This window comes from Chiloscyllium plagiosum, chromosome 17, assembly GCF_004010195.1.
Source record: "Chiloscyllium plagiosum isolate BGI_BamShark_2017 chromosome 17, ASM401019v2, whole genome shotgun sequence".
Lineage (NCBI taxonomy): Eukaryota > Metazoa > Chordata > Chondrichthyes > Orectolobiformes > Hemiscylliidae > Chiloscyllium > Chiloscyllium plagiosum.
In genome coordinates, this window is record NC_057726.1 from 55,993,058 (window position 1) to 56,016,255 (window position 23,198).

Here is a 23,198-nt window from a genome sequence, read left to right on the forward strand (position 1 = left end):
ATAATCTGGCAACCAAGCAATGCTGCCTATTACAGAGCTGCACAAATGTAAAAAACAAACTGCACTTCATTTCCAATTCAAATCCTTTAATAAGATCTGCTAGATATTAACAGTGATTGCTGTGATACAGAATGTCACAGGTCAGAAGAGTCACCAAAATTGCAAGCATTCTTATGGGCAAGAACATCATGTTAAGTCATGGAAGTAAGTTCAAGCCACAAAAGCACTCAAGCCTGTTATGCCATTAAATAAATCAAGTATGATTTACAGCCTTTCTAAAATGCTTCCAAGTGAATTGCAACCGATACACAGATATTAAAAAATATAAAGAGAATGCCAGTCCAGGGAAAGTGCCGTCTAGTGCATTGGAATGAATAAGAACGCTCAGAAAACAAAATGGCTGCCTTCTATGTGGATCGCTTGTGCCCGTGTCATTGGGAAGATTGCAATCACAAAGTATTTATTTTGATTAACTGGCCCCTAAGCAACTACCTACTAAATGTCTAGAAATCCTACAGTGGCGATTCTCCAGGGTCTACTTTTAAAATCACTGCTTTGTTTTTCCATATAAATGATTTAGGAAATTGAATTCTATAAATTAATTCTATCAGGAAACTTAAAATGTAATAAAAGAGCAATAAATAGTACGGATGAAACACGCAGACTGGTGAAGTCGATTGATGCGTGCAGCTGAAATGTAATGCAGTGAAATGTGGAACAATACATTTTGATGGGAAGATTAAGACAAATAATACAAACCGAAAAGTACAATTTTAATGGGATGCAGAATCAGATACATGGAGGTGTATGTATACATATGCTTGAAGATGGCAGGTAAAAGAAAAGAGCCTCCATAATTGTTGGACTTATTAATTAAAAAGCCTTAAATAAATATACGCAAGGCTATGCTAACCTTTTATAAATCATTGAATTGGCTCCAGTTGGAGTAGTGTATTCAATTCTGATCAACCTTTTGGGAGGATGTCAAGGTCATATGATGTTAATTGCATATTAATTGGTGTTTCAATGCATTCATTCAGAACTTGTCTATCCCTACCTCTAGGCCAGAAAGTCTAGGTTCAATTCTCACTTCCCCTAGACTATTGTCATTACAGGTCCAACTGACAGTTTGGTTAAAAGATGTAAAATATGTAAGCAGATTGAAAGGGAGGTTGTCAGATTGGAAGTACTTGAAATATAAACATGTTGCTTTTGTAATTAAAAGTTTATAATTCCCTGACTCAGAGTCAGAGTTACAAGTTACCAAAGAAATTGATTGTAATGGCAACAGGGATGTGAGGTCCTTCAGTTATGTGGTCAGCCTGGAGATGTGTTCTGCACCACAAATAGGTTGAGAAGATCTGGTAGAGATATTCAGAGTTTTGAGACAGCAGCTATCCATAAACTGTTAGGAATGGCATGAATAATTCAATAACACAGATTGAAGGATTTTGGCAAAAAAAAGGTGACATCAGGAAACTGTTTTTTTTTAAAAGGCAGCGAGATGCTATGATCTGAGAAACACTGCTTGAAAGAATTGTGAGAATAGACAACAGTGACTATCAAAACAAATCAGTGAAAATTGGAAAATACTTGACAGCATGGAAAAATTAAGGAGTGCGAAGAAAGAGCAGAGGAGTTAGGTTTAATTGGTTAGAATTGTCAAGCAACTGACAAAAGGCACAGCAGGCCAATTGCTATGATTCTATGAATCCACTACCTAATCTTATCAAAAGACAATGTCAGCTACACGATGGAAAAGTGTTGGTATTCAAGAAACAAACCAAAACAGGAAATTGCTAGAGAAATTCAGCACATTTGGCAGGGTCAGTGGGGAGGAAACAGTTAACGTTTAGAGTTTGGTGACCCTTCTTCAGAACGGCTACACTGGGCTAAAGTTAACTCAGCTTTCTCTCCACAGATGCTGCCAAAGGTGCTGAATTTCTCCAGCAATTTCTGTTTTGGTTTGTTCCAAATGTCCAGCATCCACAGTTCTTTGCTCTATTATTTCAGGAAGTGTTTTCTCAACAGACAATGGAAATAGCATGCTCTGAAGTCAAAACATTGAAATCTGATGGTACCTGGGTTCTCTTCCCTGATTCGGATTTAAAAAAAATCTTAAACTTCAGATTTGAAAATGCCAGCTTTATTATAACAAAAACTGGGCAAACCCAACACCTGCCAGCTCTTCCAATTTACAGTGCAGCTACAATATATCCCTGTTCCTTCGGCGTCACTGGGTCAAAATCCTGGAATTCCTTCCCTAATGGTATTATGGGTCAGCTCACAGAAGGAAGATGGACTGCAGCGGTTCAAGAAGGCAGCTCACCACCACCTTCTCAAGGGGAGCTAGGGACAAACAATAAATGCTGGCCAGCCAGCAATGCCCACATCCCATAACTGGATGAAAAGAAATTATATTGTGAATAGAAGTCATCAACAATTGACTTTTAAAGAAACATAAATGCAATCAACAACACAATACTTGATCAGGACATGTAGCACAGAAATTCCTGAATAAATGCTTGTAACGGAGTTTGAAAACAATTTGCTCAGTGCATCCACTCTTAATAAATATAGGATATGAAGCTGTCAACTCCTGTATCCTCATTTTCACAGACTGGATTCAAAGCCTTTAGATTCAAAACTCCAATATGAACAGATATGATCTCTTGTGCTCTAACCTGTGCCATCCAGAATTATAGATTAGGCTGCCCAGTAAAATAGATTGATGATTACTTGAGAAGCTTTAGAGCTTCAGTCACCATTTAATTTTCAAAGTTAAAAAAAGCCAGAAAAGCAAAACAAGTTAAGAGCAGGCTTAGTTCAACATCTTAACAATATAAAATGCAAAGGATTGATGCAGCTAGGTAATATACAAGTAAAATGATGATGCAAAATACTATAACACAAATTCAATGATCATTTGGCAACCACATTTTTACATGGTGCAGGAATCTGGATCTATCTTAAAGTAGACATCAAAATCAAAACTAGCTTTTAAACAAAAACAAAAAAGGCAGATGGTGAAAATCAGAAATTAAAGAAAAATGACTGAAAAACTCAGCAAGTCCAGATTAAGAAAAACATCTTTGGACTCAGAACTAACTGTTTCTCTTTACACAGCTGCTGCCAGACCTGTAGAGTTTTCCAGCACTTTCAGTTTTTATTTCCTAAAGTAGATGTGTTCCACACCACTTACGCAATAACAAATCAGATTTCTGAAGAATGGATTTGCACTTTTATAACATCTTAACCTCACCTCCCAAACATCACAAAATATTTCATATACAATGAATTACTTTAATATGTAACACTCTTACTTTGTAGCAGAATCTAAAGTTCCGAATCATATTGCAAGAAATGTAGCTGATGTGAAACTCTGAACATTGAGAGCACCCGAAATATGTTTCTAAACAGTATAAATCAGTGTAGGTGCAGATTCAATTTCTGTGGCATGCGGAGTTACCAACTGGGTAAATAAATGGATGGGATAATTAACCTAGGGCTAGGAAAATCAGCTGCAGTATCTGTGGCCAAATATTATATATTCAGTTTTACTTGAAAGAAACATCTGGACATGTCAGTCAGTCAGGTGAAAGCAGGATCAGAACTGGGTTTACAAAACAGAAATTACTGGAAAAACTCAGCAGTCCTGGTAGCATCTGTGGAGAGAAATCAGATTTAGCATTTCAGATCCAGTGACCCTTCCTCAGACCCTCTGAGGCAGGGTCACTCGACTCAAAATGTTGACTCTTGATTTCTCTCCACAGATGCTGCCAGATCTGCTGAGCTTTTCCAGCAATTTTTTTTTCTGATTTACAACATCCACAGTTCTTTCAGTTTTTATTCAAAACTGGGTTTGGCTGTGACTAAATTCAGAATTAAATCATCAATACATACTCACTGTTAAATCACACATGAAACTTTGTTATTTGAGTGAAATCCTAGATTCAAGCACCTATTGAACTATGCTCCAATATGAATCTGTAGCCTGTGAAGTGAGAGGGCAGGAGAGTGAAGTAATGCTGGAGAGTGCTGTAGCCTGTGAAGTAATGCTGGAGAGTGAGAGGGCAGGAGCACTAGTGAAATGTGAAACACAAAGCTTAATCTATTTAATATTTTTAATCCACGAGCTGTGGCTTTCAAATAAATTTTTGTTATCGGACTTTGCACCAGACAACATAATGGGATCATTGCATCTTTGTCTTGGCACAGTCTGTCATTAGAACGAGCAAACAACAGGCTTTCAACTAAATTGCCTCTGAAGCTAAAGTGTCTTTCTGCAAGGGAATCATGTGTTTCTTATATCCCAAACAACTTCTACTTACACTGCCCTTTAATGTTTAAGCTCCGAAAATGCATAATGGGAAGATTTAGAATCAAGTTACAGCAACTAAAATTTGACAACGTAATGAAAATCTCGACCACCAAATAGATGGGTTCTGACAATTGATTTTTAAAACATGAAATGAGGAAGAGATTCTCGGCAGGGAGCTCCCAGAATAGGATTGAAGTAGCTAAACAATGCTAATCAGGAGTTGTAGAGTCAGCTGTACAGCACGGAAAGAGACCTTTCAGTCCATACCAACCAGATTTCCCAAACCAATCCAGTCCCACCTGCCAGCACCCAGCCCATATCCCTCCAAACCCTTCCTTTTCATATACCCTTACAAATTCCTTTTAAAATGTTGCAATTGTATTAGCCCCCACCACTTCCTCTGACAGCTCATTCCATACACGTATCACCCTCTACATGGAAAAGTTGCCCCGCAGGTCTCTTTTATATCTTTCCCCTTTCACCCTAAACCTATGCCCTCCAGTTCTGGATTCCCCCACCCCAGGGAAGAGAATTTGTCTATTTATCCTATCCACACCCCTCATGATTTTGTAAACATCTATAAGGTCATCCCTCAGCCTCCGACACTACAAGGAAAACAGCACCAGCCTGTTCAGCCTGTCCCTATAGCTCAAATCCTCCAACCCTAGCAATATCCTTGTAAATCTTTTCTGAACCCTTTCAAGTTTCACATCATCTCTCTGATAGGAAGGAGAACAGAATTGCATGCAATATTCTAAAAGTGGTCTAACCAATGTCCTGTACAGCCACAACATGACCTCCCAACTCCTCTATAGTCCCCTGGCTTGTCCTTACTACCCTTCTTAAACAGTGGCACCATGTTAGCCAACTTCCAGTCTTCTGGCACCTCACCTGTGACCACCTCCCCCTCCTTTCATGCCTCCCTTTCTGTCCTTCCTGTAGTAGCATTCCTTAACACCATTTTTGTGCAATATCATTGTATACATGACATCTTTAACAAATAGAAATCTATCAGTCTTCAACATACCTCTTTAAACAGTATCATGGTGACCTACTATCCATATGACAGGACAAAATCTTTGATTAAAATCTCACCCAAAATGCAGCACTTCCAATAGCCCAGAGTCTTGGAAGTACTACATTGGAATTTTATCATTGACTTCAAATCCTGGACTGGGGCTTGAATCCACAACCTTCTTGACTTGAGATAGGAATGAATTTCAAGTGAGCAACACGGATAGATGGAAAATAACAAATCAGACGAATGAAGAACAATAAAAGGAGATCAAGGCTGCAGAAGATGACAGGGCATAACAAGAGCATGGAGGAGTTAAGGATGAAACAGCCAGGAAGAAGCAACTTAACACCGTGCCATCAGGAGTTTCCATTTAAAAATGTGGAAACAGGAACTGCTGCCAACTTTCTGCCACATTGCGAGTTCCAAGCAAACAGAAGATTTTACTTTAATATAAAAGAGCTATTGCCAGGTAGTTAGGAGAAACCATTTTTTCCTATTTGTGTTTATTATTACACCATCTGTGCAAGTGTCTTGCTTTTGCTTTTCTTGCCTCAATTCTTTTTGTACTTCCTTCTGTCACAGTCTGTTTTTAAATTTTCCTTTCAGATGGAGAGGAGAGGTAGCACAGTGTGCTCAGTAAGGCAGTTCCCGACCTACAGAATGATTTTTGTAGAGGTAATGGGAAAACTAATGCTGTCTCCCTTCTTATCCCTACCAGGCCCCAGTAACCAATTACCATTATCGCTACACTATCACTTCTCAACAATCCATTCACTTCTATCAATATTATCACAACTGCTTAACAACTGAAAATGCCCTTAGTTTGTCCTTTAACCCTGGACTCACTTAATTCTTTCCAGTCTGTTAGCTCCCGAAAATCTAAGGGTCACCTTCATTTTGCTCCATGCTTTCCTCCTGTTTCAAAGTGAATCAATTTTTTTGCCTTTCAAAATTAAGGAAACTCCTTTTCTCTTTCAAGGTCAGGCTTTATCCGCATTTCAAACTATTTTTCTTTCTTTCCATCCCTCCCTCCCTAAACCTTGATCATAACCCCTTAAAAAATGTCAATATCACCACCCTTCAATAGAGTTCTTCTGTTCAATTCTTCTTTCTTTATTCAGTTTGCCCAAATTCAGCTCAATTCACACCTGCAATGAAGAATATATCAGCACAGTACTTCATTAAATTTATTGGGAGTAGACTTTGCAGCCTGGATTGCGCAGGAAAGCATTATAGAACACGCGGGACTGAAGTGGTCCTTGGCCGTAAAGACCAACAGGGGACATCAAAACACCACAAAGCTTGATTTTAACCAGGCTCTTGGGCATTATCAGATCAGGTTAAATCAATCATTTGGCTACATTTATGGCTGCTAAATTTGCCAAGAGTACCGATACATCCTCTGCAATTATGGTAGTCTGGTAATGAAGCTTACCCCATATTTGCACACCAGAGAACACATCAAAAATGGCCAAGATCCACAATTTTCCAATTCTATGAAATTATTATAGAATCCAGTTCATCTACAATGTGTTGTAGTGACAAGGTAGCTGGAATTGATTTGGCACTGGAGAGCACACTTTTGTAATTAATATTAGGCACTCAGAAGAGAGTCAACACTCTTTTGCAAGAATCTGCAATGGAGCACAATCTAGCCAGTGTACTTCCCAGCCCAACCTGGATATTAAATTTGGTATTGATCTGGTTGTACAATACACTTCCTGCGTAGCACATTCACACTTGCCCAGAGCAAAATAAGCACTAAAAGTTCTGATCCAAAGCTGATCTTTGACAGACTGTAACAAAAATCTGAAACATAAATTTTGTTTTTTTTTGCAACAACTGCTCTGCAATAGCCTCTTTCTAGTCAAGAAGTGGAGAAACTAAGAGCAAATAACAGCAAGAACTGTTCAAAGCAATCATTTAAAGGGGAGTGATTTTTGTTGACATCAAGCCAATTTTTACTCTAAAGTTTATAGGAAAGGTCAAAATAAAGGTGACTATAGTGAGTTCTGTTAATCTGTCAATTAATGACATAGCTTCTTGTGCGCATGGGTTCTTGGGGCACGGTTGTAGTGTCCGTACCTCTGAACCATCAAGTCACACTTAAGTTCAGTGGGACACGAACAGGCTGAAATGATGGGTCTACCAGGACAGTCCTGTTTGTGGATTTGAAATGACGGCAAAGTGTGCGAATAATTTGGCTGGAATTATGCCTGGATCAGTTGATTTTTCAGCTTTAAATTCTCAAGAGATGTCAAAAGACTTCCTATTGCTGCATTACAGCAGGCTCACTTGTTGATAAAAACTTTTGAAACAGAGGTGTCATATCACTGACAATATCTGTAAAATATCTATAAATGACATTGGAGTGTGGCAGGTACTGAACTCCAGTTAAAAAAAATGCAACAATCTGAGGGAACTGGGAAGATAGCATCATTAGGTTAACAGGACAAGTTATACCAAAGGGTCTGTTTCTGTGCTGTACATCTCTATGACTCTATGTTGATCTGACAGTGGATTATCCAGTTTGAACTGGTCATGGTAGAAACTTTGGGCTTGCAATTACATTCTAGACCTTGTGATGATGATCGCGCCACTTTGGAAAAGCCTTTGATGTACATACAAAAGAAACCTCATCAGAAGGGTGATTCAAGCTTTTGTCACTTTTATGACTATGAATATTGTTACAAGAGTGAATTCAAGCTGATAGCAAGGAGCTGAAATTGCATCACATTTAGTAAAAATAGCAGAAGCATTGGGCACTTCAGGCCAAAAGTGGAAGATACCCTGCAGCTTAAAGCTTAGGAATTGATGTCCCCAATCATCCCTGTCACACACTGTGTTGATATGTTAATGTCATGCAGAATTAGCAATTAGAGAAATCAGAATAAAGTTGTGATTGCTATCAAGAAGGCACATGATTCCCACTTTCTTAGTAGAGACACAGTTTGGTTAAAAATCTTATCCAAATCTACTGTTAAAGAGAGTCAGGTTGGTGTTCATTTGATTGAAATCCCACAAATAGAGATATCTTCCTTTCAGTTTGATTCCTTATTGCAGAGTAGAGGATGAGTATGTGGCAGCGATGTAGTTCCCCGTGACACTAGGTAAATAAGGGCAGCATAGGTAATGCCATGCAATATTATAGGATGTGCTGGAAGTTCTGAAGTAGTGCCATACTGGATACTCAACATCAATTTTATCTCTCTCTCCACAGATGCTGCCAGACCTGCTAAGTTTCTCCAGCACTTCCTGGTTATAATTCAGATTTCCAGCATCAACAACATTTTGCTTTTAACTGCTGAAGTTGTAATTTTGTTGACAGAAGTTGGAGACTTCCCTTTAGAAAGCATCAATGCACAGACACCTTTTTAAACTGATCAATATCTTGAGAAATTAAGAGACTCCGATTGAAAAATTGAGACCTGAGATACAAAACGTCTTTACTCAGCAGGTTTTGAATACTTGAAATTCTCGACAAGAGTGCAGAGGATGCCAGATCTGCATATACTCAAAACAGGATTGGTAGAACTTTGAATATTAAGGAGATGGAGGGTTGTGTGGACATTTGGGAAGTTGGAGTTGAAGAAAGAGATCAGCTGTGACCTTATTAAAAAGCAGAGTAGGGCAAATGCCTTTCTTATAAGCATATACAAAAGCAGATCTTCATTGCATCTTAATTTTCTATAAATCCAGTCTCTTGCCTTTGTCTGTTTCTACAGATCATTCACACCGGTTAGTCACCATTAATTAAAAACAGACAACATCAGGTCACCTTGACAACTGAAAAACATTAGCATTTGGCCAAGGAGGAATTTACTCCTCCTCCCTCTTCACCAAGTAAAATTATAAAGCACTGGGACACCTACAAACAGGTGTGAAGTTAACATCCTGAACCTAGACAATTTTCACTCCCCCTAACCTGGGGGTGCTGAGCCCAATCATGGCACAGTGATAAAGATGAGCTATTAAGCGCAATGCTGTAACTTAAAGTGGAAGCTTCCTCCTTCACACTCACTCAGCTGCCCAAAAAAGAAAGGATTTGTGAATCAAGGTATTTCCAGCTTTGGAAAAGACAGAGGAAAGGAATAAAAGCATCATTGCAGCTTGGAAGGAGGCAGAAAGTATGACATTGACAGGGGTAGTAATGGTGCAACTGAATTGAGCTGCACAAGCCTGGAAAACCGTGCAATAACTGACTTGCACTCATTTTTCGAGCTAATCCCTATTCTGAGCATCTAAATACACGATCCATTCATTTTTGTCTTCTCCATCAGAACTGCACCACATCAAATCAGGAAGGACTCTTGTTAAGCGTATTTTGAAATGACAACCTCCAGGTCTACACAAGTAAAGTGTTCATTTATTATGTCAAAAAAAATACTGGTCAGCTCAATGAGAAAAATCAAAGCTAATATGAAAACTCTCAAAATATACATTGTAAAATACCAGGTTTAAATTTAGAATCTTACTATGAGCGCCCTTTCGGTGATGCTGACCATGGGTTGTATCCTTGTTGTTCTAGCTTTCGGCTTCCCTGAAGCAACGTCTCCTGTGACCTAAGAGATCAATACTGGAGTGACAGACCTAGTCACAAAGGTCACATCTGTATGCAATTGTTGATCTGCTGCACTCTATCCTGCGTGCCCGCTTGTCTGCTGCAGTGCTCCTCAGTTTCTTTTCCCCTGGTTTGAGGTGTTGGTTCAGGGTGTTTCTTCATCTGGTGTGGTCAGCTACAAGCCTTTCTTAGGACCCTGTAATGATATCAAGTGCCTTCATGCCCCTCATGCAGACATTCTTGTAGCACAGCTGGGGACGCCCAGTGGGTCTCTTCCCGGATGCAAGCTCTCCATAGAGAATATCCTCTGGGATGCGGACATCCTCCATGCGGTGGATGTGGCCCAGCCAGCGCAGTCTCCACTGCCTGAGCAGAGTGTACATGTGGAGAAGGCCAGCACGAGATAGGATTGCTACATTGGACATGGTCTTGCCAGAATATGCCCAGGATATAGCAAATATTCCTCAAGTGGAAGTCTTCTCTCCTGTCTGGCATATGTAGTCCATGTTTCACTGCTGTACAGCAATGTGCTTATGATGGAGGCATTGTAGACTGACGTTTGTCTTCACTGTCAGCTTGGGATTTGTCCATACTCAAGTCGTGAGGCGAGCAAGAGTGGAGACTGCTTTCCTGATCTTCTTGTCGAAGGAGGGGTTGTCAGTGATGGTAGAACCATGGTATGTAAACTGATAGACGACACTGGTGATGACTGGTGGTGCTTTTGTGTCCTGTCCCAGGATGCTTGACTTCTTCAGACTGATAGTCAGCCTGAAATCCTTGCAAGCATGAGAGGGGCGGTGTGTCAGTGGCTGGAGTTCCTACTGAGTGTGTGTTGCAAACGCAGCATTGTCGGCAAACAGCATGTCCCTAATGTGCACCGCACGCACTTTAGTCTTGGCTCTGAGGCAGGTCAGGTTGAAGAGCCTGCCATCTGATCTAGTGCGTAGGTAAATCCCCTCCGCTGTGGTGCCAAAGGCATGTTTCAGGCGCACAGCAAAAAAAAGTCCCAAAGAGTGTGGAAGCAAGAATGCAGCCTTTTTTTGACACCACTGTGGATGCCGAAGGGCTCAGTCAGACTGCACTGTCCCCTTCATGTTACTGCAGAATGATTCAATCATGCTTAGCTGTTTTGGTGAGCAGCCGATCTTCAGGAGAACCTTGAAAAGGCCATTTCTTCTGACCAGGTCAAATGCCTTGGTGGGGTCGATGAAGGCGACAGACAGGGGCATTTTCTGTTCTTTGCACTTCGCCTGCAGTTGGCGAAGGAAGATCATGTCTATTGTTGTCCTTTTAACTCAAAAGGTGCACTGTGACTGGTGACACACATTCTGCCAGTTTCCGCAAGCGAGTCAAGATGACCCAAGAAAAGGCTTTGCCAACAGTGTTGAGGAGAGAGAGATGCCCCTGTAGTTGTTGCAGTCACTTTTCTCACCCTTATTCTTGTACAGGGCAATGATCTTAGCATGGAAATGTGTTGCTGGAAAAGCGCAGGAGGTCAGGCAGCATCTAGGGAACAGGAGAATCGACCCCTGAAGAAGGGCTAATGCCCGAAATGTCGATTCTCCTGTTCCCTAGATGCTGCCTGACCTGCTGCGCTTTTCCAGCAACACATTTCCAGCACTGATTAAGGATGATCAGCCATGATCATATTGAATGGTGGTGCAGGCTCGAAGGGCAGAATGGCCTACTCCTGCACCTACTGTCTGTTGTGTGTGTGATTACTTCCCCAATAGAGGATTTGAGGGGAGCTGTCTTGCTCTGAGCTGGTCCTAGTGCCTTCTTGATGCCTTCATACATTCCCCTAATGTTCCCCATTATAATGGCCATCTGAATTTCCTCACATAGCTGTGTCCAGTACTCGTTAGTGCATTGCATGGCGGTCTGCTGAACCTTGTTCCTGGTAGACCGAGAATCTGCAGGTACTTCCCACTAGCTGACCGCTTGTACTCAGCTTGGGCAACACACTTGGCTTCAACAATGGGGGTCATCTGGGTTGCCTTAGCCTCAAACCAGTCACGTGTCTTGCAGGTCTTCTTCCCAAAAATAACCAGGGATGTGTGGTGCATGGGATCCCACAAGGTTTCCCACTTCTCTGTGGTGGAGTCTCTGTTTTGTGAGGCACTGAGTTCTCTCTTGAAAACCTCTGAGAAATGTTGCACAAGGTCTGGCTGGGACATCTTGCAGACTTTGATGGGAAAGTTCCCCTGTTACTTGGTGCGATGGAATCTCTTAGGTTGCAGCCTGATCTTGCAACACACTAAGGAGTGGTTTATGTCACAGTCCACACTATGATAAGAGCCTGCGTGGAGAACATGTTTGATGGCAGCACATCTAACTAGGATCAGATCGAGTTGGTGCCAATGCTTTGAGCATGGATGTCTCCAGGAAACCTTGTGCTGAGGCTTTGTCTGGAAGCAGGAGTTGGTGATGCACAAACCGTAGTAAGTGCACAGCTCAACCAGTCGTTGTCTGTTTTCATTCATTTTTGCCCACACCAAAATGCCCAAGGCAGGAGGGCCACGAGTTGTGGTCTGTACCCACTCTGGTATTGAAGTTGCCTAGAAGAACAAGTTGCTCCTTCCTAGGGATGCTGCTAATGAGACGTACAAGTTGGACATAAAACTCATCCTTTGTGTCTGGCGTAGAGGACAGTGTCAGGGCATACACGCTGACAAGGGTGACTGGGCCTGCAGTGGTGTTGGGGTGAAGAGTCAGGAGTCACTCTGAGCCATTGCTGCCTGGCTCTGTGTTCATCAGGCTGTCCTTTACTGCGAAGCTAAAATCATGCGCTCTAGGCTCATGAGAGCCGTTCCACAGCCAGTAAAATGTGTAGTCCTTCTTTCAGTGAGCACGCCTATTCCAGCCTTGTTTCCTGGAGGGCAGCTATGCCCACATTGAATCTTTTGAGTTTGTTATTTATGAGAGCTGATTTCCTAGAGTCGCTGTCGTCCTGGAGGTTTTCTAAGAGGCTGGTCATCATTGCCTGGATGTTCCAACTTCCCAGTTTTAGAGCAGCACTCTTCGGTTGCTTGGTGCTGTGATTGCAATCTGCTGTTCGGATAATTTCTAATCCCCATGCACCCGATGAGGATAGCAGATTGCAGCAGGACGATAGCTGTCCAGTGGGATCCGACAATCCTTCCCACCATCAGGAGCAACCCCTGGCGTCGCGCTCTATGCCAATCTAGCGATGACTTAAAACTGCTGGGCGATGGTGATGGCCGAGTTCTGGGAGCACGGCCAAATCATGCTTTAATAAGGACATGCAGCTGTAAATGAGTGTATAGCTATGGACTTTGAAACTGATCATTAAAAATAATGAATCTGTCTATTTAAAAGGCTGGCAAGTAGGTTAATTTTCCAGACAGGAGCAAAATGTCCGCAGTTTTACCAAGGACAGAATTTACATTTAAATACAAAGCATTGAGTTAGGGAAAGGTTTGCAGAGTATGGGCCAAACAAAGACAGTTCCTGCTCACACTGAAGTATTAAGAGTTCCAAACTTTAATAATGAAAATCAGAATTTAAAATTGGTGCGAATGGAGGATGTTGCATTGCATCTGAATTGCATCCCCAAGCTTCTCACTATAAACAGCAAGGGACTTAGCCATTTTTTGCAGTAGATCTTTCTGACCACAGAAAAATTGCTCCATAAATCAGGCTACATAATACTAATCCTATACTTCATTACAAGTACGTGTAAAACTGGGTCACTAACTTAATGTGCATTTTTGGCTACATAGTCACTTAGGCTAAAGCAATGTAGTATAACTAATAAATAGGAGATCATAGAGAGATGGATCTACCATTGCAGTGGCTTGTGTTTGAAGGTGTGGCGAACTCACACTGACTGTAAAACATATTGCCTGCATCTCCACAACGCAATAACTGCTGTGATTTCAACATCACAACTAGAGTGTTTAAAAATGTTATTTACATTTGTGACATTGCCAACCATCTGGTCTTATAAGTGGACCGCTGAAAACGTTACCTTCAAATTCAATATGTGCATCTTGCATCAATACAAAAATTGCTGCTATCTCAATTCTCACTTCAGAACTTTACAAAGAAGGAGACATTTCAAACAGGTTGAAAAATAAGCCTATTCTGATTGTTTGAAGGCAGTTGTGGTTTGAAACCAGGTTTACTGCATGCAAGGCAGCTTTATAGTGATTTAATTCAGAATTCAAGTCCAGAAAATACGATTACTATGAAAATTTAAAGTATATTTCAAAGGCTGGTTCCTGCAGATGATAGAGCTGTTTGTCTCCCCGGAGACAACAGTTACATTGTGAAAGTGACAGTATAAAAATAATCAAAACAGCAGCCTGTGATTGCTCCCATTTCTACCAGGGCAGAAGTGGCTGAACATCATTGCGTTCAACACTCATCCTACACATATCACATGTAGGTAAAAGCCTGAAAAATCAAACAGGGTCCTGAGCAACCTTTTTAAAAGAGTAACAGTATCAAATACATGAAGGCAAAGATGTGCCGATTGAAAAATTATATCACATAATTGTGGGTTCACCACCTCAACTGCAAATTTCACCAACATCCTTCTCCTTTGTTCCTTTCCATAAGTTTAAATTGCATTATTTATGCATTCAAATTTTGCCAATGATAGTCATCATTATAACTGCCCTTTTCGTGTTCGGTACACGAAAGATCTTCAAGCCATCTTGAATGGGGATTTGTTCCTTCCTCTTGTTAGGTTACTCACTAGCCATGCTGCCTTACCTAAAAACTGTCTTGGAACTGACAGCCAGACTTCTCCAACCACTGGGATCCATGACAGCCCATAAACTGACAGCCACGCTCAGACAACAACTTACCAGGAGAAAAGACCCTATACCCAGCATGTGCGTGGCTAATGTAATTTACAGGATTCCATGCAAAGACTGCATGAAGCACCATTTAGGTCAAACAGGCAGACAACTAGCAATCCACATCCATGAACAGCAACCAGCCAGTAAACACCACGACCAGCTGTCCCTAGTAGCCATACACACAGGTGACAAGGACCACAAATTCGACTGGGACAACACAACAATAATAGGACAAGCTAAACAGAGGACAGCTAGAGAATTTCGAGAAGCATGGCACTCAGCTATGGATTCCATCAACAAGCACATTGATCTAGACCTAATATACTAGTCACTACAACGAACGACCAGAACCGGCAACTGGAAGCAGCAGGAACGAAACCATGTACATTCCAGACAACACAGTACAGCAGCACTTCACAGGAGGCTCCAAAGCACTGAAGGTGTCACCTAGACAGGGGACAAACGTCTGCAAATCAGCTTTCCAGCTCGGTGAACATACCCACAACCAGAAGTACAGAGTTCTGGAGAAACCCTTAACATGGAGTCCACTTCAACTTCAGGTTCAATTGTTTAACATTTGCTGAAATTTTACCAATCTACAACTGGGCCCCTTCTCCCCTCAAACTCTCTGAACATCAAATAGTACCATTATGACCAAAAATAGGTCCCACAGATCAGGGCCTCTCCCACTCAAAAGTGAGTTAAGTCTTAAAGCACTGGCATTTGAAACTCTTCCATTTCATGTAATATTTACAGTATGATCCAAAATAAAGGTCAGGAATAAAACATTTTTGATGACAAGTTACATTAAACCTTTAGAAGTCACTGGTTAGACCTCAACTCTGTTCAATTCTGGAAACCACATTCAAGTGCCTTATTAAACTACCAAATATTTTGACACTATTTAGTAGTGGCTTTCAGCTGAAATGAAATTTTTGCACACAGATAAACATGCACTCTCAAAAAGATTCCTGCCAGGTCATAGATCATTCATGTTCTTACAATCAGGATGAGACAACAAAATTTTAATGCTTGCATGAAATCAATTAGAAGAGTGATGGGCTGGCATACAGACAGAAATTCTATTAGTGCTTAGGGCTGAAGTGCAAGCCATCAGGGAAATAACTGTTCAACTGCAAAGTGTTCAATCACTGACAGCTCAATTTACATTTGCTGAATTTCCTGTCAAATGCTGGATTGACTTCAACTGGCGTATTGTGTCTAGTTGTGGCCACCACACTTTAGTACGAATGTCAAGGCTTTCAAAACGGTGCAGAAAAGATTTACAAGAATGGTTTTGTGGATGAGGTACTTCAGTTTTGAAGATTAATTGGAAAGGTTGGAACTGTTTTCCTTCAAGAGGAGAAGTTTCAGAAGAGATGTAATGGAGGCATTCAAAATGGAGGGGTCAGGAAAAGGTAGACAGAAAAAACGGTTTTCACTGACAGATGAGAACAAGGCACCAAATTATGGTGACGGCTTAAGAAAAACATAGACAAGAAGGAAGTTTGTTCCGTGCAATAACTGGTCGGGATCTGGACTGCATTGCCCAAATGTGGTAGAAGCAGGTTCATTTGAGACATTTAGGAAGGCATTATCCAAAGCAAGGTACGCAGGAAGAGGTCCAGGGTATCATATACTCAGTAAATTGCTCCTTCAGAGAACATACATGGTGATCGGAATGGCCGTCTGTAACCATCCTGTGATGCAAAGGAATGCACATCATTTTCATGTTTTATTATTTATCAACACAAATTCATTCATTGAAGGGCTGAAAGTCTCATTGTAAGCAGATGATCTCAACATACTGCGCAAGCACGGCATGTATCTTTATTCAAGAGCAAAATTAAGTAATTTAGAGCATTCTTGTATTGAACACATAGTAACTATAATAATATGAAATCTTCAAGATTGTTAAAAGGACAAGTTTGAAATATTGTAATAGTCCTTAAATGCATTAAGTGGCAACACAATCTTTACAAAGAAGAAATTTCTGGGTTTATAAGAAATAGCTGACAAATTTGCTGTATCCTGAGTAAACATCATTACTGGTACTAGCACCACTCATCTCTCAAGGGAGCAGTGCAGTGAAATGAAACTTTCACAAAAAGGTCTAGATCCAAAACCTCCATTGAAGAATACTTGAATATTTTAAACACAGGTAGTCAGTAACTTGTCAAGAAGACAGGGCTACCGTTGGGTACAAAAATACAAGGAATGACTGGCAGAATTCTGTCAATAGGAAGATAAAACTGAGCCAAATGTAACAATTAGTAACTTTCTCTGAAATGCAACATTAACTCCAAAAACACAGCCACATGCAGAAAGCAATAATTTAATTGCAGTTTCAACATTCTGCAGTTGGTATTATGACTCAGCAGTCTAGTTTAGTTAGTCTTTCATTAAATCAACAGTAACTGGAAAAGCTCATGACCACTTTTGAATGCATACTACACAAACAGTTGCCTGCACCCATTACAAACAAGAGTTAAAGGAATGAGGAGGCAGCATGCTCACAGATTACTTTCCTGTCATGATCTAATAATATTAGGCAACCTGATACAAAGATGACTTTTCAGCAAACATTAATTTTGAACACTAATAATTCAATGGGCTTTCAACTAATTTAAAAAGATTGCAAGTGATTCAAGATCCTAAAGCTCATGTAGAAGAGATCACAAGAGATAATCTTGTGTTATAAGGGAATGGCGAGACAAAAGGGCTATCTGGATCATCTAGAAACTTCTCAAAGCAGTTATATACTGAAATACTTTGAAGTATAGTAACATATGGGAAAACATGGCAACAGTTCTACAAATTACATCCAACAACATGAATAAACTATTGACTATCAGTAATGTAAACCCTGAAAATGTGTAACCCCAAGGTGAGGGGTTACAATTTCAGGTTATCGCACCTTTTGGCTGTTGAAAAGTGAGTGTAACAGCTATTCAGAATTCCTAGTAACACACAAGTGATCCAAGTGCATATATTCAGTACAAGTTTTCGGCATTGCTAAGTGTGAACAATGCATGATATAAAGCAGAAAATAATCTTCCTCACAATTCTCAATTATTTGAGCCAAATCACACGTAGATCTTGATACGAGAGAGCCAAGATTGCATAAATGTGGAAGAAGACACTTTGTCCTAGATGAATTATATAAGCTCAATAATTTAAATAAATGCCAGCTTACATTGGTACATCACATTGTATCACCAGAATTAACTTAACAAAATAGTTCTCTCCTAAAACCAAACAAACAGTTTCTTGTCTCGTACATGACATGTCCCACAACGTAATGTTTTAAAGGAACGCATGCAGATGGAAACAAAAACAGAAATCGCTTGAAAAACTCAGCAGTTTTTGGCAGCACCTGTGGAGAGAAATCACAGTTAACGTTTTGGGTCCAGTGACCCTTCCTCAGAACTGGCAAAGCACGAAGGATGAAACTGGAGTTGGAATCCAAAAGGGTGAGTCTGAGCCAGAGGCACTGAGGAATGTGGAAACAAATCTTAGCAAATACCTGATCAGATACCAATAGCAACAGTGAAATTAATGACGGTAGACAAGAGAAAAGATTTGAACAGAAATGTGATCAGAGAAGGTAGCAAGATTTCTTCAAGGTGGGCATGCCAAGAAGAAATGAGTTAAACACGAAATAAAAACCGAAAGATCCGTGGATACTGTTAATCATTTACAACATCCACAGTTCTGTTTTATTTAGTGTGTAGATTGAGTTAGTTTAACTACACTAGTTTTTTGTTCCTGAAATGTTTTCAAATCAAATCCAGGATATAATTTATGCAAAGATTCTAATCATGGCACTAATCCAGCATGGGTGATATGCCATATTTTGATTACATTTCAGGCAATTCAGGTCTGGCAATAAAAATGGTTCAAATAACATAAGATTCTAATAACAAACATGCAAGATTAACACCCTATTGACAAAAAGGGGCAAGAATTACAAAACCCATAGTAAACAGTAAGACATAGTCGGGCAAGTTTGAAAATCAATGTATATTCTGAAAGTTTACAAAAATACATTTAGAATGGTTGGTTCCGAGAGCATTCAGTTAAATCATTTAAAGTATTTGATTTGGTTTCAGTAATTGAACTGTTCCAGCATAAACGGCAAAACTAGGGTTGAAAATTGTCTAGGTATATCACATCCTGTCCACAAAAAGTAAGACAAATCCAACCTGATTAACACCCGTCACACCAGTATATGCTCAATCAGCAGCAAAGTGTATGAAGGTATCAACAACAGTTCTATAAAGCTGCACCTGCTCCCTAATGCTCACAATCAATACATGTGAAGCTGGAAAAGCATAGCAGGTCAGACAGTGTCCAAGGAGCAGGAAAGTCAACATTTCAGGCTAAACCCTTTGATAGGGAGCTTTTGTCACGGTCACTTAGTTCCTGAGCTCATTATAGCCTTAGTCCAAATAAGGGCAAAATGGTTGAACTGCAGGGGAGAGACAAAAGTGCATTTGACCTAGCATGGTATTTAGGAGCCCACACAAAATTGAAGTAAACAGGAAATAGGGAATAAATTGCTATCCGTAGGGAAAAAAACCTAGCACACGGAAAAATGGAAAATGGCCGTAATTGTTGGAGGTCCTGGGATTGAGATGATTGACATCTCTGCAGGAGTTCCTCAGGGTAGTATTCCAAGCCGAATTTTCTTCAGATGCTCCATCAATGATGCTCCCTCTGTCATAAGAGCAGAGATGGACATGTTCACTGATAATTGCACAATGTTCAGCACCATTCATGATGCCTCAGATACTGAAGCAGTTTGTATTCAAATACAGCAAAATCTGGTCAAAATTCAAGCTTGGGCTGATAATTGGAAAGATGTTTGAGCCATACAAGTGCCAGGCAATCACCATCTTCAACAAGAGAGAATCCAACAATGGTCCCTTGACATTCAATGGCATCACCATCACTGAATGCCCTATTAGCATCAGTCAGGGAGTTACCATTGACCAAAAACTGAACTGGAGCCACCATATAAATACTGAGTATAAGAACAGTCAGAGACTAAGAATTCTGCATCAGGTAACTCATCTCCTCAAAACCTTGCCGCCATCTCCAAGGTACAAGTCAAGAGTGTGAATACTCTCCACTTGCTTGCAGGAGTGCAGCTCCAACAACACGCAAGAAGCTCTACATTTTCTCAGACAGAGCATTCCATTTGAAAGGCACCACATTTACTACCTTAAACATTCACCATCTCCACCAATGACACCCACTGGAAACAGCACGTATGATCGACAAGATGCACCATGAAAGCTCACTAAGGTTCCTTAGCCAGCACCCCTATGCTATCTAGAAGGAGAAGGGCAGCAAATGCAAAGGAACATCACCACTTGCATCATCCCACCCAAACAGAGGGCTACAGAGGCCAAGATATTGAGTATATTTAATACAGAAGTGGATAAGTTCTTGAATAGTAAATGGATCAAGGGTTACAGGGAGAAGGCAGGAGAATGAGGTTGAGAAACAAATCCCCTACACCTATATATCTTATGATCTTATAATACGCCATTTAATCCCTCCTAACAATCTGTATAGCTACACCTCTACTTCTTCAACTCTTAAGAATTTTACTAATTATTACATATCTAAACTCAGATGTTTTTCTGAGTAAGATGTTGCTTTACAATTCTCTACTATGAATGCATTTACATCAAATCTTCCTAATTCACCAATCTGCCTACATCCTTAAGTCTTTCAAATACATCCACAGTTTCTCATACTCTTTAATTTTCCACTATCATACAAAACATAACACAGGGGACCCTCACTGCAGCTATCATGCCAATGTTAAGTTTCCAAACGACGCTAAACTATTCTAATCTCAATTTACTGGCAATTATATTATTCCTTTCTTAAAATCATGGTTTCAAGAACATGTTACCATCTTTGTCAGAAACAAGCCTCCCAATTTATACCACTCTAAAGAAACTTTGCTGAAAATTTCTAGGCAGTGAGACACCCGGAGTGATGTGTACAATCTTGATTTCTTCAATCAAAGAAGGATTTTCCACCTTCAAAAAGGAATGAAATAAGGGCTTGTTAGATTTATTGTTGCAATGAAGGGACTGCCTCAGAAGAGATCATGTTGATAGGCTAAATTCTCTAAAGATTAGAAGAATGACAGGAGATCTCCTTGAATCATGCAACACTCTTCAAAAGCATGATACAGACAGATATTGGCTTTATAATCTAGAACTAAAGGGTCAAGGTCAAAGGTCAAAAGTTGGACATTAGGCACCAAGGAGAAATTGATCTTTGGGAGTTTCTACCTTAGGCACCACTAAAAGATCAGTCAGAATGAATTCAAGGAAGAGATCATTAGGTTTTGAATACTTAAGAAGATTAAAGAATATGGAGACACAGCAGGAAAGCAGAATTGAGTTAGATCAGTTCCAATCGTACTGAATGGTGGAAAAGGTTCAAACAATCTAGAGTCTTCACTTCCTGTTTCTTAAGTAGCGATAACCCTGGTCTATTTATCATTGCTAACATGTCTATCACGGATATGTCTTCACTTAATTATCTTCTGAAAATTTCAATACTTAAAACTTCAATTTGACCTCTCCACTTAGCTTCAATTCCAATGAAAACAGCTGCATTCTTTCATAATCTCTCATGTGATGCCATTCTATCAAAGCTTCACTATCTTTTACATGGCTTGAATATCAATGCTAAACTTGGATGCCCACGTATGCACATTATACCCCAACAGTAACAACTGTTCCCTTGGGAAAAAAAATCAATATTGCTTCCAAATGTTTACATTTTTCAATATTTCTAGAATATCAATCTAAAAATATTTTTATATGACCATACTTAAATTATTGCATATAGACCTTCAAAGATCAACATATGTATGACCCGAGATCTCTCGCTGACCCCCAGTGCTGTTAAGACACTACTTAGACATTCTCCAATGATAAACAATCATTCTCCAATTCTCTTTCAGAAGAGACTGACATCATTTTAAAAGCTTGTCTCCAGTTTCCTGCAATCTACCTCAGAAAATGATTCCCTCAAACACAGTTATCAGACACTTTTTGCTTCCCAGTTGCGATCATGGATGGTTCAGCTAACTCGGTAGATCAGGGAATAACATCAATATCTGTTTGAAAGTGTGCTTAAGCAATTTTAACAATGTCTAACAGTGGGGGTTTTCAGGCTTGATTTTACAGACAGTATTGTAAAATGCTGGAGATGACAGATTATTTGCTGTTGCAAGTTAAATACTTTTGAAAGCAAGTGTGCAATTGAAGTAGCATACTTTCAAATTCAGGAAGAAAATTCAATTCCTTGCATAAGGTCAGGACCTCTGTTCAACATCTCATCCAAAATATAACTGCAACACAAGTGATCAGAAACATAGCTACGCTGGCAGTGTGGTGGTCCTTCAACACCATTACAACAACCCACCCCTTCTCAATCACTGCACTCTAACTCTGCACCTTCTCCAGCACCTCAACATTCATAGAAAAGTATGATCAAAGCACCCTACTATCTCACACAATAATGCTATCTGACCATGTGAAGCTCCTTCTGCAGTACTGCCCCCAGCACTGACTGACAGTGGGATGAATGGGGGCCCAGCAACACCTGCCTTGGCTGCACTCACTTGGCACCAAAGACTGACAGCATACCAAGCCACTTTAAGAGCTTGGATCTCCCTGAACGCTGTACTGGGATTGCCAGCCTGGAACTATATGGCTCTGGAGGGGGCCTTCAACCCAGACTCTGAGAAGACAGAGACACTACCTGATCCAGGGATGGCTGGCACAACTGTTCCAGGGGATGAAACAGGCCACCCCCTGCCCAGAGACTGAGAGTATGCACCTGGACTGGGATCCCCCTGCTCCTGGCGGGGGTAGGGGAGCACCAAGTGGATTCCCAATGCCCAACCTTGCCATCACCTGTCCATAATTGACGTTACCTCTCACTCCGGCCTGTCTCCACCATGATCCTCGGATAACCCTATCACCAGTTCAGCACCGCCCCCGTTACCCCTCTGTCTCTCCTGTGTCTGTCCCTCACCCCCCTCTGTTATTACCTCTCTCCCAGACCACGGCCTGCTTTCTCCGTCAACCGGCTGCCGCCTGCTCCTGGACCGATACCCAGGCTGCACCGCGGGCCGCTCTCCCATTGGCAGCCCGGAACACACATCCGCCTTCTCATTGGTCCGTCTCCGCGCCACGTGCGGCTGCTGGCGGTTCCATTGGCGGAGGGTCCCGGCGGGCTGGCCGCAGCAACCAATCACAGAGCCTTAATTCATTAGACTGTAACCTCAGGAGCTGGTGTTTAAATGAAATTAACGAGTGTGACCGACAATGTAGTGAAATAAACTAGTATAAAAGATAATCCAGTGAAATAAACCAGTGTAACAGACAATATAGTGAACTAAACCAATATAGTAGATAATCGAGTGAA

At 40.7% G+C, this 23,198-nt stretch overlaps 1 protein-coding gene across 1 annotated transcript in view; it reads right to left on the reverse strand.

Annotated features, from left to right (window-relative positions):
• nup93 (nucleoporin 93) overlaps positions 1–22,898 on the reverse strand; it is a 120,627-nt gene extending 97,729 nt beyond the window's left edge. Inside the window, exon 1 of the mRNA XM_043707163.1 lies at positions 22,822–22,898. The gene's annotated coding sequence lies outside the window, so the exon portion shown is untranslated. The remainder of the gene's footprint in view (positions 1–22,821) is intronic.
• Between the last annotated feature and the right edge of the window lie 300 nt (positions 22,899–23,198).